The sequence below is a fragment of the Amblyomma maculatum genome, chromosome 8 (genome assembly GCF_055883805.1).
Source record: "Amblyomma maculatum isolate TAMU_Amacu chromosome 8, ASM5588380v1, whole genome shotgun sequence".
Classification (NCBI taxonomy): Eukaryota; Metazoa; Arthropoda; class Arachnida; order Ixodida; family Ixodidae; genus Amblyomma; species Amblyomma maculatum.
Window position 1 is genome coordinate 18238089 of NC_139351.1, and position 12216 is coordinate 18250304.

At 42.4% G+C, this 12216-nt stretch overlaps 1 non-coding gene across 1 annotated transcript; it reads left to right on the forward strand.

Moving 5' to 3' along the window:
• Positions 1 to 2940: 2940 nt before the first annotated feature.
• On the forward strand, positions 2941 to 3235 carry LOC146180642 (signal recognition particle RNA). Its single transcript, XR_014700512.1, has one exon.
• Positions 3236 to 12216: the final 8981 nt, after the last annotated feature.

Consider the following 12216-nt stretch of genomic DNA (forward strand, 5'->3'; position numbering starts at 1 on the left):
TTCAGTATACGCATTTTCAGGGTGTTAGCCACGCCCGCCTTGACAGAATTTATGTGGCCGCAGAACTGGCTCCAAAATGCCAGGATTATTATGTTTTGGCGGTAACGTACCCAAATCACTGCATGGTTCAGTGTAAAATTGGACCAAGAAAGGGAGGTAGCGGTTTTAATTGGGAATTGTGGAAGTTAAATAATAAACTGCTGAATGACGAGCAATTCACCAGACTAGTAGAAGAAGAAATTGGTAAGATTTGTCAGGACGACACCCACGAACTGGGTCAAGAATGGGAACTGTGTAAGCAACCAATTAAAATCAAAGCTATAGAAAAGGCCAGCTGCATACGGTTTCAAGAAAAACAAAATGAAATGCATTTAAGATCTTTGCTAGATAAATTGTTAGCCCTGGAGTGTAACACGCCAGGGTTATACATGGACGACGTTAGAAAAATAAAACAAAGACTTCAACTGAATGACGAAGACCGTTATCGCGGAGCACTGGTGCGTGCGAGAGCGGAAAAATTGGCCATGGATGAGACGCCGACAAAAAGATCGTTGGGAATAGAAAAACCAAATGCAAGGCGAAATCACGTGGCAGAGGTAGATTGGACAGGACGCACAGAAACCGATAACGAAGGAATCGCGAAAGCTTTCCGGGAGTATTATGAAGAGCTATTTTCGTCCCGAGAGGTTAATTTGGACCGTTTTAAAGAATCCTTTCTTGACGCGATGCCAAAAATTGATGACGAACAAAAAGAAAGACTGGAGCGGCCAATAAGCGAAAAAGAAGTGCAGCAGGCAATAGAAAATTTAAACCCTGGGAAATCACCCGGGCCTGATGGCCTGAGTGCGGCTTTTTATAAAGCGTTCAAGCAACAGCTATCTCCTTTGTTGTGTGCCTTATTTAATGAAGCGTATGAGCTGAAGGCACTGCCTGCGTCTTTCGGATCGTCGCACACAGTACTTATTCCGAAAACTGACCAACCAGATAAGCTTAGGCAGTTGTCGTCTTACAGGCCCATTGCTCTGACAAACGTTGATTACAAGATTTATATGAAGGTGCTTGCTGGCAGACTACAAACGGTTATATGCGAACTAGTGGGCCCTCACCAAACGTGCGGTATCAAAGGGCGATCTATCATTCAGAACATTCACAAAGCGAGAAGTGTGCTCGAATGCTGCGATGCAACTCATGCGTGTGTTGCTTTACTGCAGTTGGACTTGGAGAAAGCTTTTGATTGTGTGGCGCATAATATTCTGTTCAGTATATTAGACCATGCTAATGTCGGCTCTGTTATTCGAGAGGGAGTGGCCTTGGCGTACCGTAACTGCACTACGAGATTAATTGTCAATAAGTCACTGGGGGCCCCCATCAACGTACGACGTTCGGTGCGCCAAGGTTGCCCCCTCAGCCCTCTTTTGTTCGGCATTTATATTGAAACATTGTGTTTAAGCATCCTACAAAACAATGACATTGATGGGTTTCGACTGCAGGAGTCAGAAGTCAAATTGCTGGCTTACGCAGACGACGTTGCGATTTTTTGTGTGAATAAGGAGAGTATAAACAGGACAGTGGATGTGGTAAAACATTTTAGCAAAGTCACAGGGAGTAAAGTTAACTAGAGTAAGTGCCTGGGATTTTGGCACGGAGAATGGCAGCTGACCCCCGACACTTTCGCTAATGTGTCGTGGGTTACAACGCCTGCAAAGTACTTGGATGTACCCTTGGAATTTTACAAGGAAAGCGAGCCATACTGGCTAGAGCAGGTCAGAGAAACCCGTGAAAAAGCGGAGAAATGAAAAAGCGCTCAATTATCAATATTTGCAAGAGCCGCAGTTTGCAACCTGTTTTTAATTAGCAAGTTATGGTATGTAATGCAAGTGTTGCATTTCTCCCGTGTAAATGTGCAAAAATTGCATCGAGTTTTTGCGGTGTTTGTTTGGGCCTCGAGTTGGGAGAGGTGCAGTCGGACAAATTTGTTCCGGCAGGTGAAGCATGGAGGGCTTGGTCTGGGTCATTTGTATGTGCGACAGATTGTCAACCGGTTTATGTTTTTTAGGGATGCCACTGATCCATTCCTGCGCACAGTGTGTCAACAAAGACTTGGTCGAGCGTTGCCTGATTTCGTAGTTTATACTCAATGTATGCCGGGCTCTCTTTTTGGATTCTTTAGGGAAATTGTTTTGAGTGTGAAATTCTTAAGCGCACGTTTTTCGAAAGAGTATTTAAGTAATGTTAACAGGAGAACATTATACAAGGATGTTTGTGAAGTGGTGTTCCCGCTGCCCTTGTACCGAGCTTTATACTATGGAGGCACAGGAAGTAATGTATTAAAACGCGTAAAGAAAATGCAAGTTGCTACGGGAGCTAAAACTTTTTTCTTTATGCTACATACCGGTACTTTGAGTGTAAAATCATTTATGGAGGAAAAGGGTATTTTCCTACCGTGGGGGGCCAAATGTCTCATCTGCAAACAGCCAGAGACAATAGATCACGTGTTTTTGCATTGCTGGGAGGGGGTATATTTGTGGGATGATCTGCAAAGGACAATTAAAAAACAGATGCCACTTGATTCCCATGGCATTAGGTATTTGCCATTGGATAACCACGATGATATGCCGTTAGAACAGGTTATCTTAATGTGCCTCCACAGTATATGGCACGCACGAATGGCTGGTTATCACTGCGATCCAGATGCACGGCCAGCCCGCATGTATTTCCGTGAAAGTGTGCAGCGATGGCTCGACGTGCTTAAATTGCAACCATGTGCTCCTGAGTGGCTGTCAAAGCTGGAACCTTTGACGGTGCTCAAGGAATTTTAAAATGACAATGCCTGCCCCTCAGTGGGGGATAGGCAACGCGAACTAGCTTTGTGTACATATATTATTCCTTTGTTCCAGTGCGTTGTACTTGTGTCAAAGTCAGGCAATAAAGAAAAAAAAAAAAGGTAGTGGCGTGCCCCTGTAATCCAGCTGCTTGGAGGCTGCGTTAGAGGACGGGTTGAGGCTGGGAGGCCTGCCCCACGCCTGCCCATGTTGATCGGGTATCCGCGCTAAGCAGGGCGCCGATATGGTTGCCCCGGGGGAGTTCGGTGGCGACCAGGTCGCCTAAGGAGGAGCGAACTGGCCCAGGGCGGAAACGCAGCAGGCAAAAACTCCCGCGTTGTGCAGTAGCAGGATCGCACCTGTGAATGTTCGGCGTGGGGTAGCCCAGACAATACACTCGGACCTAGCGCCTTTTTTTTTTGGAAGTAGCCATTGGAATTGCACAAAGGGCTACTGCAAAATGTTACCCATCTGTCGGCACTTTATGTCGCATGCTTTCAAAAAGGCATTAACACTACGGCGTTCAGGCAAGCTGCACGCGTTGGAATTTCATTTTGATTTCCGGTGCCACATTTTTTTTTGCAGCGTCCACGTGTACCACTGATGTCCACTGATGATTGGAAAATCATGTTTATGAGAAGGTATCACCAGAATTATTGTATTCTATCATTACAGTGGCATCGATTAATACCTTTGTGTGGGCGAGTCGGTGAAGCATCGTGGAGAACAGGCGCGCCAAAAACCAGGACACAAGGAACGCAAAGAAACAGGACTGCGCTAGTCCTCTTTGTATGTCTTCCTTGTGTCCTAGTTTTTTGCGCTCCTGTTCTCCACGATTACAGTGGCACGCATATGCGCGAAATTGTCCCATGAACTTGCGCAAATTATCTTATAGTATCTGAAATCTCCACAGACAAAAAAATTTACGTGAAACTCTGTACTCTGATTTTCGAGGCTTGAACATTTATAATGACATATATTTTTTCGTTAGGATCGCCTAAATTAAGTAAACTTAAGTGAAGTCATTTACAAACAAAATAACATGGGAAATGCCGTGAAGTTTGCCTCTTTGATAAATATTCGCGGAGCAATATTATTGATACCTACTTGCGTATATGACCGCCAGATTTCAGCCGCAGTTTTGACGTGTTCGCCCATTTTTTTAACTTGAGTGCTCTAACCACAGCGCTTCTTCCTATTGGTTTGCCTTTGTAAAATCTCAGAGATGCAAGTAGTGGTTGTGTCGGGATTCTGCCTACTGAAATGCAGGTTCATCGTCCGCTGAACCAGACACTTATTTTATGCAAATTATTTTATGCCATGCAAATACCTCTATGCTTAATGTATGTGATTATTTTTTTCTTCATATATCTCCCCAAATGTTGTTATCAATAATATTGGTGATTAAAACATGTTCTTATGACTAGAGTTTATCATTTTTTTATTTTGTGTGCTATGCACTCCCCCTTCAAAGGTCGCCTTAACAATTTACCTAGAGCGCAAACTTAGTTAGGTACCACTTACTCTACAGTCTGGATGGCGCCTAGTGAAATCCAGGCCCATCGTCAGTTGATCCACGCGCTCAATATTGTCCAAATTCTTTTATTTTGTGCCAGGAAGGCTGCTCTTTGTGGCATGTCTACGGCGGTGCAGTAACTGACGAAAAGGAACAATATATATGATTTAGTATTCCACAGTACGGCATATTTGGAAGCGTTGTTATTTTTTTTTTTGCAAATGTTTAGCACATATAGCAATTTTCGCTACATGCCTTTTACACAGTGTGCTTATGCACTACGGGAAAAAGATAGCTGCCTCACTGTTTTTACAAGTGCTATAATAAAATTGACAAAAGTAATTGTCACCATAGAAGCCCCGGCTTGTACGGAAAAAAAAGTACACTTGAATAAGACTATTCTGTTTTATTCATAGCTTTTATTGTCAGTTCTGAAAGAAATGTTAATGCTGCTGACATTTTAGGTATGTGTAATTGCTAATTCGTTGAAAGCATTTTTCTCTTCCGCAAAGCGGGGCACGCGAGAAAGTAAGATTTCCTGGAAGCTAGTTTCAGTTTTCTTTTAGTGTCGATAGATGCCGCCACAGGCGCAATTGCCGCAAGAAATGCGTCGAAGCGCAAATTTTTAAATCACTGCACTATGCTTACATGGAGAACACAAAATTAAAATTTGCAAATTTCACAAGTGGCGACTACGGCCAGGCAGCTGTATTCGACAGCGGCAAGAAATATTTACAGCCTACGTGAAAATGCCTTGATGGATGGCGTTTGAGGCTGCCCAGGATTCGAATATGCGCTCATGTGTGTATAAAGAGTTTAACACGTGAAAAAAAAGACAGAAATAAATAAAAATTAAAAATAAAGGTAGCTTTTCGTTTTGCTCCCAAAACATAAAATTGTGGGAATTGCAATTCTTAATATTGCTTGACATGGAGACATACTCCATTTTTATTTGCTGAGTATATTTTTAGGAGTATACTGTTGCCAAGACACACGTAATTTGGCGTAAAAAAAGCTTGCAATACAATCTTTATGAGAAACCAGATACGTAGCTTTCAGAAGAAATCATTTTTTCCGTTAGTGTCAAAGGCGACATAGTAGCTTCGGACACACTAATTTCATATTGGTTTTTAAAACGAACAAACGCAAGCCAGTTCCTTTACCTTTTTCGGCGAAATGAAATCTCACGATAATTCCCTGCAAAGGCGAACTCTTATATTTAGGCGATCAGAAAGAATGATCGAAATACAACGCTCACTGGCTAAGTGATCATGTGACACCACCATCAAATTCGAATTTTTCGTGCTCTAATGTATCTTGTCATGCCTATTCTACGGGACAATCTGTAACTGCAAACGTGCATTTCGTTGTGCCACACAACGAAGGCAAAATATACAGACCATTAAGGGGAAATGCGGGGCTAAAATCGCAATATCTATAAAAAAGTGTGTTGGTAGTTTGGTTTCTTGGGATTATGTATGTATTAAAAACATTGTCAGGAAGCTTGGTTGTCACCTGTGCAGCCGAAATATATATAGTATATTTTCCAGTGATTCACTCACCGCTGAAAGAACCTAGGAACGCTGATTTCAACACATAGAAATTGAAAATAGTGCATGCCCATGTTAGGATGGTTGTATTCCGCGCTTTTTATTAAAAAAGGACCTGCTACCAAGAGTACACCAGAGAGCTGAAAAGCAAAGTAGAAAAATATTTGTTGAGACTGCCACAGCGGATTGGCTGGTAAACAGAAATATAATCTTGGATTGAATAAAAGGCGCCAAGTAACGTCCGCACATTCTTTTAGCACCACTGGGAACCAGAATAATCAAAGTTTTTGCAAAGCAGGAGACAGAAATGAAGCCTGGAAGAAAACTCACGTCCAGCAAGTAACAAAGGAAAGCGTTTCGCGAACGCAGACGAGGGCGCAAGACAGCTGTAACGCTGAAACAAAAACAGGCAACTCGAATTAATCGCTACAGAACAGTGAATTCTTCAAAAGGATGGCCCAGCGTATGCACCAGGTCGCTTTAATTTATTACTTTGGCTTTATATTTAAATAGGAAGTTCTGAAATTTCTGAAATAATATTTCTCATTGCGTACTTTTTGTAAGAGCACAATTGTGAGATAAGCTACCATCTCCAAATGATGTCGCCAAAGGCTGCTTCAAGGCGGTTTATGAATTAAAAGTGTCTTGGGAACAAAATAACGTACTTTTCGGATTCGTAATTATCCTCTAAAAAAAAAACAAGCTTCAGATATGTGACCATGTAATGAAAAAAAAAGTTCCGTGTTAAAGTGCTCAGATTTTACATAACGCTCATAAAGAAGCCGTAATTGTCCTAATCCTGCGCAATGAACTGTGTAGAAGTTATCCAAACACAAAGACAACACTTATTCATGATTTTTGAAGTCATAGTTTTGATAATCTGGCACACTTAATTACACATTATGACGTCTACAATATTTTTCTATATGTTCTAAGGGATGAAACTTAGAATATATACCAAAGAGAGGAAGATAAGCCATCCCTGAAAATTTTACTGAAATTGACGCAACTGTTCTAAAGTTGACCCCTAAATCTCACATGAAACATTGATCTCCACTTGACAAGGCTGTGACAATATTGCGTTCTTCGGTGCATGTTTCTACCCACACATTCATCAGCACAATATCGCCAGGTGCCACTGATGCATGTAAAACACAACACGACATGCATATCTATTCCGCTTGCTACCAAGTCCTACAGAAATGGTTTTTGTGGCCTGCAGCCAGGCCAGCTGTGAAAACAAAAGTCCTGGGTTTGAATCCCATCTAAAAAAAAACGTTCTTTTACGCGATATCGACTGAATGTATCTTATGATGTAACTTAAAAAATTAAGCTACATCATAAGATACATTCAGCAAACTTTGATCTACCTCATTACGCCTAATCGCTCAACCAATATTACTTTGCGCCTGACTCACATTTACTGGCGATGCAGGGTGTTTGAGATACCTGCGTAGTATGACGTCACGCAGCTGTCAACAAATCAACATTTTTTGCTACGCAACTACTCCTATTCTGAAACACGAAATCTTGACACTATCTTGGGGAAGAATGAAGAGTGATATACTCAAAATCTGGCGCAGTTTGAATTAGGAGCCTTAGGTATTAGCATATACCGTAAGCTGGCATCGCAACGTCATCATAATATTCATAGCGGAAAAACTGCACAGACGAGCAGAAGAGGAAAATAATAACAGTACACAAGCCCTGAAGTGCTTAGGTGTCATACTTTCTGCTTATTTGTGTAAGACATCTTCAGTGCCTCGATTGGTTATAGTGTAGGCTGGTGGGATGGAAAGAGTGGCAGTAGGAAATTGTGTAAAAAATCGCTCACAAATGAACTACGAAGAAAAAATTTTTAGGTGTATACAAGCGTGCTCTGTGATGTTTGCATATTTCAATAAGACTGTAAAAATGTAAGTAGAGTAAGCGCAGCAAAAATAGACATCGATCAATGTTTCTCAAATATTTTTTTGGGCATCAAAGAAATGATCGAAGCTCTGTGACACTTTCTATGTGCTAAAATAAATTATGCATTGACTTAGGAATAGAGCTGTGCCTAAATATGCTCTTCGCGTAATGATCTGTATACGGGGTACATACTTTGACTTTTCAAGATATCTATCTTTATCGATGGTTGTTTTTTTGTTGAGTATAGCATAAAATAATGTTAAGTGCAAGTACTTTCCTCTCATTTCGGCCATGCGCGGTGGCGACACCTGACGTGACGAAAAGCGCGGTTTTATTGAGAAGTGAGTCAGCTGCGGTAAAACAAGCAGCCGGCGCCTGTACATATTCAAGCAATGATAAATCTTACGCAGTTGACTAAGCCCAAGCAGAGCACACAGACTTCAGGATGGGACGTGCACTAAACAAAAAAAAATATATATTACAAGGGTTCAACGCTGCTTAACCAAATATTGAGCGAAAGCATTAGCGGCGGGTGACCGAGCGTTCTTCTTCTCTTTTCTCCTTCCTCAGTCCAGATATAAAGCCCCGCTTTAACCAACCTATATGAACGTGCCTTAGTGGCCTATAGGGGTAACATGAATGCCAAGGTCCTAGCAATTTTGTTTTCGTGAAACGAGAGACCCAAGTTGGCAGTTCCTGCCGACCGTTTGAGCTGGTAATCCAGCTCCCACCCTATTGTCACGTGGGGTGTGGCGTCACAGCGTCATGTGGGTAAGACGTGGCTACCGGCCGCGCTATGCCGAAGGCTCGAAACCTGGATAAGCATTGCTTTCGCAATAATATATTTCCTTTAGGTGAACCGGAGAGTAGTTAAGCTATTTCTTGAGTAAGCATAACATAGCCAAGAGTATTATGGATGTACTGTAGGAGAGAACCATCGGCGGGAGCAATACGCACATTGCTTGATTGAGTCATTGGAATATATCCAGGAGGATCGATATCGGTGCGATAGACAGGAGAGGGATGTACGTAAGTCGGCTGTAGATGACCAACAGGCAACAGCCGCTTTTTTCTGGCATTGATACGCGCCTCAGGTGCCGATGAAGCGAAAACAGCGACAAGTACGTTGATCGACACTTCGCACCTAGAGGGGAGATATGTATGCAATAAAGAGGAATAAACAGGTACTGGCAGATAGGTGCAAGGAGCCAAACAAATAGGGACCGGAATTGTATTCTTCGTTCACAATTTCTTCCACTTCCTTCTTCCTGCTTCAGGCCGTGACAAAATGAAGCTACTGATTTTACTAAACGACCAAAGGAAGTCTTTGCACTGTTTTGTCCGCAACCACGCACTTCACCGCCTATGTAACGTGTGCTGGTATAACATCGCGTAGCCGCTGCATGCCCATTCATCTAGACTCAGCCCTCTGCAAATTAGTAACGTGTAATCCGACACCAGAAGAGCACAATCGGTAAAAACATGACTGCTATTTTAAATGCAACAAAGTTGTACACAGCTAAAGGAATTATCCACAAGCAATACCGTAATGTCTACACTTAATAAAGCTTACGCTTACAACCAAATATTTAAACCTAATAAGATGTTTGTATAATGTTTAAGTGTAATTGCATACCGGTAAAAGTGCTTGGCGAAACCAATATAAGGGTTATTAGCGCTGTTAAAAGGAAGCAGTACTCTATATGATACCGAAAGCTCTTTTTGTTATTGCTACTAAGTATAGTGCCTTCACGAATGATTTTAATGACCAGCACCCGCCATCTAGATTAATTGTAAGCATATTCAAAGATGTCCAGCATTATCTGGGCTCGGACAGAAAAAGAATAAATAGAGGAAAAATGCATTTTCAAGTATCAAGTGACAAATTGAAACCTTGAAACTTTCGTACTCATTGTATAAGAAAACAAGCACGTTCTTCAAATTGTGAAACAGATTGCCTTGAGATAACTTTTCGTCGTGTATAACATTAAGCTGTGTTACATGGTGCTGTATCGTTGTTGTATCGTTTAGATCTAGAACAAAGCGAGATGCTGCTCTGATGAAGAGAACAATGGCAACACTTTTAATCAAGGATATAAATCTGGGCAAATTTAATCAGATATATGTTAATGAACATCTTTGCCCTTTTCTGAAAACGCTTGGTGTATCTTTTGGTACGAAACGTAAGGAGGGCTAGAACAACGTTACTAGAACAAACTAAGTTTCACAGCTCCCCATACCGCCCAGCGGAGGAGTGTGTCCCAAGTGGCGGTCGCGAGAACTAGCGGCGTTGCATTCAACGCTTGCTTTCTCCCGGACGCGTCTTCTGCTACACGCGGCGCGAAAGCATGGAGTGGCCAACACACACGTAGCTTTCGCAAGCTGCCGTTGCACTGTACATGGCTGCAGTATAATTATAACTACATTATGACAGCTTTGGCTTCGAAGCGACACGTTACCATGGAGAACACTTTTGTGTTATACAAAATGCACTTGTTTATGCTTTGGAACAAGTGTGAGCGCCGTCGGCTTGCTCACAAGCGCTGTTTCTTGCTTTACTCCCTGGCCTGTGTTTCGTAGTATGCTCTTTCAGTGCATAGATCCTGTCATGGAAACAAATTAGTCAAAGTTTCAGTGCATAGCAGCACTCTAGCTTAGAAGGTAAGACATTGAATGTCACGTTTACTGCTGCGCTGCGCAGATTGCCTCCATTACAGGCAGTAATCTGCTAGCCTTGGCAACCTGTTCATGCAGTCCATGAAGTCTGGCTACTCGCGTCAAACGATATAGTGAACACAGATTACAAATAAACGGCCTCTGTCGTCGCCTAATCAGAAGCGCTTTTATTAATGTCTCAGATTCGAGGTATGGCGTGAAACATAGCTTCGAATCGGCATTCTCGCACTCCCTAATAGAGCAATGTAAAACAAAATTATTCCTTTATCGTCTAAAACAACGTCATATGTGAACAGTTATTTATTGAGATTACTAAAAGAGGAATCAGTGAGAATAGGCGTGTGCACTGCTAAAGGAAATGACTGAACAAGCGCATGAGTCTATTAAAACAAACTTATATTGCGAGTAATCAAGTCACGCCCTTGAAAGATTCCCCTCCCCCTTTATACACAGACAGAAAAGGAAAACGGCGTAATTCTGTTTGTAGGGGAAGTTAACTTTATTGCAAACTAGCACAGGACTACCGATTTAAAACACGATAGTCCAGGTATCTACAGCGCCAGAAAGGGCATTAGAAGTGAATTGCATGAACCTGAGGCATTTATTAGCGCAACAAAAAAAAAATGAGCAAAAATGCAATATTCTCTACAATACTAATGTTGAATGCCAATGAAATGCAGCAAAGAACCAGAACTTTACTTCATCACCAATGACAAACATTGCAAGGTTAAAAGCAATTAAGAGAACATTATATTTTTGGGGGAAATGTTTGAGGAGGCAGCACAACCTTCCTTTGTGTCTACTGGGAAATGAGCGTTAGCGTTCCTAACTTCTCCTGACCATCTTTTTTTCTGCACGGTATTTTGTAATACTTCAAAAGCGAAAACCATATTTGCATCAAATTCACTTCAATGCATGCATTAAGGAGCCCCTATTCTTGGTTGGTAGCATATCTTGAGCTCATTCAGAAGCTTATAAGCTTTTGTGCTTGGCCGCCTCACAAAAACAGTCGTTCGACATATTGACACACGCATTAGAGCTAGAAGAAGGAGCTTAATGGGGACGAGGAAGACGACGCTGAAGTGTGGGCACCGTTCCTGGTGCCCTTATTCGCTGGTTAAGCTGTTTCGGTACTCTCGGTGCTCTCGCACAGCGGCCACAGTAGTTGCTTCTGTGTAACAACTGTTACACATCTGGTGGAGGAGCTGGATATCTGTGTCTGCATTCTCGTCAAATGTAGCTAGTATCGGTGGACTTAGCAGGTGGCGACGGAGTTCCTTGAAGGCTTAGTCTTGGGCACTCCCCCATAAAAAGGCCCGGAAAATGTCGGAGGGCCTTCTTGTCGGTTGGGCGTGAGAAACTGGAGACGGCGGTAGTCTTGTCGGGATCTGGGAGAACACCTTGTGTGCTGACCACATGTCCCAAGAAACGGAGCTCCTCGAAGGCGAAGTGACATTTCTCTCTCTTGATAGTTAGTTGTGCAGATTGTAGAGCTTGAAGGAGAATGCGCAATCACTGCAAGTGTTATTTGAAGCTAGACGAAAATATGACCACATCGTCCAGGTACACAATACTGTCACGTAGTGGTGACGAGGTCGACGACACAAATGAAGGGGGTCGATAATTGCACTAAAGAAACTCTTTATTTGGGCTGACTTGCGCCCGCAAAAGAACTAAGCAACTCGGCGGCGGCGATAGAAACAAACGTGCTCGTCGATCGTCGAACAAAGAATGCTCGTCA